The sequence below is a fragment of the Vanessa tameamea genome, chromosome 14 (assembly GCF_037043105.1).
Source record: "Vanessa tameamea isolate UH-Manoa-2023 chromosome 14, ilVanTame1 primary haplotype, whole genome shotgun sequence".
Taxonomy (NCBI): Eukaryota; Metazoa; Arthropoda; class Insecta; order Lepidoptera; family Nymphalidae; genus Vanessa; species Vanessa tameamea.
The window spans coordinates 6665033-6671105 of NC_087322.1; the positions used below are offsets into that span (position 1 = coordinate 6665033).

General features: G+C 33.1%; 1 protein-coding gene across 1 annotated transcript in view; it reads left to right on the forward strand.

Annotated features, from left to right (window-relative positions):
• The window catches only part of LOC113398573 (alpha-tocopherol transfer protein-like), a 176499-nt gene that overhangs the window by 98039 nt on the left and 72387 nt on the right, over window positions 1-6073 (forward strand). The gene's annotated exons all lie outside the window — the stretch shown is intronic.

Below are 6073 nucleotides of genomic sequence, written 5' to 3' on the forward strand. Positions count from 1 at the left end.
ATTTCATATGTAAGTACCTAATATTACCAAATTGTCTCTATCTTTTCCATGGATGATTGCCACCGCCGTCCACGACACCGTGTGGTAGCCTCATATCTCTCTCACCACAAGTAGAGTCCGGTTATGATCAGTAAGAGCGTCCACCCATATGGGTGAACCGTACAAAGTCAAGGAACACGCCATACCGGTGTGCAAATGGCAGCACGATGTTTGCGGCTCTCCCACGGCCGGAGCGATGATAAGCTTGGGCCGAGTTGAACAAAAATAAGAAAAGTTCGAATTTTTTAAATTCGAGCTTGCGTTACCTATAGACTAAAACTCTAACTCTAATACTCTATTAGTTTTTGTTGTTGTTTGTCCTTGTTGTCCAACATTTATTTAAAAAAAGAAATACTCTATTAGTACTTAAGATACTGTAATACTTAAAATTCGGTAGGTTTGTGAAATGTGTTCGATGGAGTATTCCAGAAATAAGATCACAAAAAGCCTTAATTGTACATACACGTGAAAAGTCACGCGGATAATAAATCAAATTATATTGCCTACCATAGTTTTCCAATGGTAATATAGTATACATATGGTATAAAAGTATAAAACAAATTCAGTCTGTATCCCCTCCGCTTATTTCCGTTTCAACCACTTAAATAAAAATGGATACAATGTATAAATATTTTAAAAAAAAAGAAAAAGTATATATTTTAGCCCTATCAATATATCAATGATAAACAAACCACGAACGTAAAACAACTAAAATACTAAATCATTCGACTATGAAAAACTGGAGCATTGAAATTTCCATACAAAACTATAGTGATTTACATATAAACAAACAAATGTCAAAAAATTGCACGTCAAAGCTTTATGACAACACAATTTAAATTTAAATATTTTGAAGTTTTTTTTTAAATAATGATTGTCCAAATCAATCCAACTTAAATAAAAATCAAGACGGCACTGATGCGGATCTCAGCGGACGGTCGAAAGTCAAATCCAAGCAACTCTGACTTTTCAAGTACTAAATTTCTATTATGAAATTTAATTTAAGATGAATAAAACATTATAACATTTGTTTTTTTTAAATTGAATAAAACGCATAAAACAGTTTAAATAAAGAAAATGCATGAATTAGTGAGAAAAACTACGTTTACTCCACTCAAGAACGGTCGTATGGTCCTAACACGTTGAGATACTAGTATAAATCATTTTTTTAAAACAATGCTGAAAAATTTTGCTCAGCCTAATTTAAAGCAAACAATTAGGGTCACACATAAGCACTGAATTACTATTTTATCAATACATCACTATCATGTTACTAGTCATCAAATCTCAAACGCAATCTAAGTTGGCCGACCCGAAACGCTCTCCAAAACTTTTGCGCATATATAACAGTGCTTAAATATAAAGATTATATTAACTATATGTGTATTACCTAATTGTAATCTATGGTTGAAAATTACAATTACCTAAATATTGGTTACACAATATATATAACGACCAACTCAAATATCGCTCTTATTAAATACATGCAACATGTAATCAATATTCATAATATAGGTAAAATGTTTTATAACTTTCAGTATTTCATAACTTTCATTGCTAATTTGTTTACTGAAAACGCACCCCAGCAAAATAAGAAGTGATCGTACAGTCTATCCGTAGCATTTCTAAAAACTCACTATAAACTAAAAACATTAAAATAAAAGAAAAATCTATCATTTCTTGTTACACAAAGTAAATCATACAAAATATATTGATATGAATACTTATATAATTTTACATAACACCTGAAGGTATCGAATATTAAAGCGAAAAGATTTTATGACCTCTGGGGTGAACCCAGATTTCCTACTGATGTATAAACTTAATATAAAACACGGGTTGTATTTTCTACAAGTAAGATTTCGTATTATGTATAACGCGATGAAACGCGAACTGAATACGCTATCGACGAGGCTTAGCCCGAGTTTCATTTGTGAATGGATTTAGAAATACGACTTATTCGTATAACATCACTAACACTAAATAAATATGGAATAAAATTACTCTACGTATAAGTCTAACAAAAGTAAATACTATTTACTTACAAATTTCTAGAAGAGAATAATTTAAAAACTATTTCTATCTCAATCTCTCTCTCTCTCTCTCACTCTCTTTATCTCTAGTATGGATTTTGATTGCATATTATAAGATCAGTGTTCGATGACAATATATTATAGTGAATTCAAATGATTTCAATTGAACTGGTCATTATTATAACTTATACTAAGTATACTAATACTAAGTGTACTTCATAAGATACTCGTAAGTACATGTGCTTCGGAAATGAAAAAGTTTTCACATTTCTGACGAATACGAAAAACCGGTATTTTTCATTTACACGTACTAAGTAACCCGTTATCTACAGTCAGACTGTTTCTTCTTGTTTTTTTACGTAATAGGCAGGCGGACGGAAAAATGGGACACCTGATGTTAAGTGGTCACCACCACCAATGTCTATGATTGGCGCTGTTAGAAATATTAACCATGTGTTACATCACACTAATGCGTTACCAACCTTGGGAGCTAAGATGTTATATCCCTTGTGCCGGTTACACTTGCTTACTCACCATTCAAAGCGAAAAACAACAATTTAAGTATGGATGTTCGCCGGTAGAATATCTGATGAGTGGTTGGTACTTAGCCAGACGGACTTGCACAGAGCAGTACCACCAAGTCACTCGTATAACCTAAACATGCAGTTATAACTAACTTAATATGTAATTTTATAATCCTATACTCACCTTTTTATTGACGTCTGAATAATATACACTCTTATTATATTATGTATATAATTTTATTTGTACACGGTTGAGTTTTAGACGCCAATATTTTTTTCTGTGTGTGTAAATTTTTTTGTATTCCTAAGTTTGCGTTCCTTTTTCGAAATGTTTCGGGTTTAAATGAGTGTCATAAAGATATTGCATATACATATGTAAGCAGGCGTGTTATGTGCCAGTATTTTATAAAACTTATGTTTTGATTCAACAAAAATAGCTAATTTAACATATAATTGTTATATTATTTACTTAAGTTTTAGAGATGTTTTACTTTAAAAAATATTAAAACGAAATTGACGTAATGTCTGAAGCTGAACAAATGATCCTAAAAAAATAGGAATAAATCATAAATGTTATCACTTAAAATGTATTCAAAAAGGATATTTAATTTAAATAATGAAATGTGTACCGTACTTAAAAACCTATGGTAATTTAGAGAAGCGAAGTGTTATATATAGGCTGACGTCACCTTTTGCCGTCGAATATATTTTGTCGTGGACGTCAGCCGTTGTATTTCAAAACCAGATGAAGACTTGTAAATGGAACAATATACATTTATTTATAGACTAACCAGTCTATCACTTTTGTGTTAAATTGAAGTTATTAGTAATAATGTGATAGATATTGTCTAATCTTTTTTTTGTTTTACGAGGAGGAAATGCATTTACGCATGCAATGCATGCAATGCATCCCGTACGGTCGGTGCACCAGTACGGTTATGTGGACTCCCAGGGACCTCCTGCCCTGCCCTACCCTCTAAAACTTCCTCGGGTTTCCGCCCCGCTGCATAATTGTGGATCTACGGAAACGCTCGTAGCTTACCACCGCTGCGGCACCAGTGCGCCAGGCGCGCCTTCCTCCTCTGCGTCTGCCTCCGTCCCGTACTGTGACGGACTCCCCCAAGTCCGCCACTGGAGGCCGGGCATCAGGGGCTGACGCCCTGCGACGGATAAGATAACTGGCTCCGCCGCTAACCACCACTGTGTAACCACACCGCCAAGCTCGTCACGAGCGCCTTATTGCCAACGAGGCCGCTCACACAGTCCACTCTGCTGACCAGAGGAGTATCGGGAGCGGCCCTGTAGCATATCGCCGCGTCAGTCGTTAGCTGTGGCCGACGAGCAAGCCCGTCGACCCTGTTGACAGGGTGCACCACGTGGAGGTGACTGACATCAACCCATATATTGTCTAACCTTCGCCAACCTAACTACAGAATTAATTAAAATATTATATTCGCTACAAATATGATACCTCAAAGAGCTTATTATTTGCATATTTAATATATGTTTATTTTCTTTCTGTTAGAATAAACATCAAAAATGAAGTTCCTCAAAGAGCCTTGTAATTGCCAACGAGTATGTTTGAGCGTTACCTTGTATTACATAGGTTATATTGAATGAGTGCCCTCTCATCCAAACGCTCATATTATATATACATAAAAGTAAGGATTTTGATTAGAATTAAGAATAAGAAATAATTAAATCCTTATATATTACTGTAATATTTTTATTTTTGTGGTGTACGAGTATGTACCTATGGGAAAAAACTGACGTCTGACGATTCATACTAGTTCAGAAGACAGTGATAATCAAGAGAAATATCGATGGAGTATCACAATCAAATTTTGCAGTTTCAGTTTATTTTTCTCTTGATATGCGTCAATTTTTTTAGCGGTATTCTAAATTCCAAGCTGGTCTGGATGGTAGTCGATGAGCCAGTTCATGATGATGCTATGTCTATTATAATTAGGACTTCCACCAATTTCCCCTCCGCATTCTCTTCAATGTGATATGCCAAGTTCTTCTTATGATGCGATATTGTATGGGATACACTATCCTGCAATTGGAGCTTTTGGTCAAACATTTTATGAGGATGACCGCCTCGTAATTTAGTCTACGTGCCTTATATATTATTAAGATATTGGATCTTTCTCAGTTGCCGACTATGCCCTTGGTCTCGTTGGGTATCTTTCTTTATGTATGTATATTAAGTACTGGGGTCTTAAGCTGGGTCTTGTTGATTGCAAAATGGCTGTAAAGTGTAAACACTTTGACGTTTTACCTTTATTTATTTCTTTACTTAACAATATTTGCGGTAGCTTAACCAATTTTCAACTGTATAAAATTTACATATTAGTTAATTGCTAGTTATTTTTAATTCAACATACCTTATACGATTCATATCAATAATTATATTGTCGTATTGAATTATTGAAAGTAAAAAATGGCACTTTTACAAAAATAGATAAATAGTTTACAATTTTTACATCGCTGCTGAGCACAAGAAAGAATAATAATTGTGATAGTACAAACGTTTCGTGTTCCTAAATATTATAAAAACTTTTAAAGACGTTTATATATATTGTTTTCGACAAACTAAGTAAAGTTATAAGTTTACATTTAAATTCACACGCATCTTTCCAGTTAGTTTTTTATGTCAATGGAGTTCAAATATTTCATTTGAAATTATTAACTCTGAACCTATTGACCTAGTTGTAAATTTCCAATCCTTCACGGTCGATTTCTTCTTGCGCACATGCACTGATTTGGTAACTCAGGAAGAAATGCGTTAGATAGACTTAGCTATCGTTCATACTCCTACTCAAAATATATAGCAAAAAAGAATCAAAGCGAATTCGTTAACATAAAAAATAAAATATTTCCAGTTAGTTTAATTTTATCCTAAATGTTAATAATATTGACAATAAATGACGGTTAAAAAAGTACAATAACAATTTTATTTCTTAAAGCTATGGGTACGAATATGATCGATATTTATTTTTTATTTTTCTCTATTCTGGTTTCAGTATTACATCATTTAATATTATAACTATGAAATCTACAAAAAAATAGGATTAAAATAAATTTAACAAATCTCAATTAAAAATACTATACTTACATAATTTACAAAATATGACCGCGTGAAATGGTGGCAAGAATGCTAACGGACTGATAAATCTTTTGGATAGGTTTTTGGCGGTATTACTCCTAGGAGTCATAGGTCCAAGAATTTCAATTATTTCTTATGTAAATAGCATAATGTAATTTTTTAAATGAGAGCTAAAAGTAATGTTATATGTTTATATTTATTACCACTTACAGTTTTAGTAGTATTGTATAGTCCATAGCAAATACTTGCCAAACATAATACAGCGCATGCATAACGTACTATAAACATAATACATTTACATACTATTTTCAAGTACATAAGCCCTACTTTAATAAAATTGCAATTACGTGAACTCGGTTATAAACTAG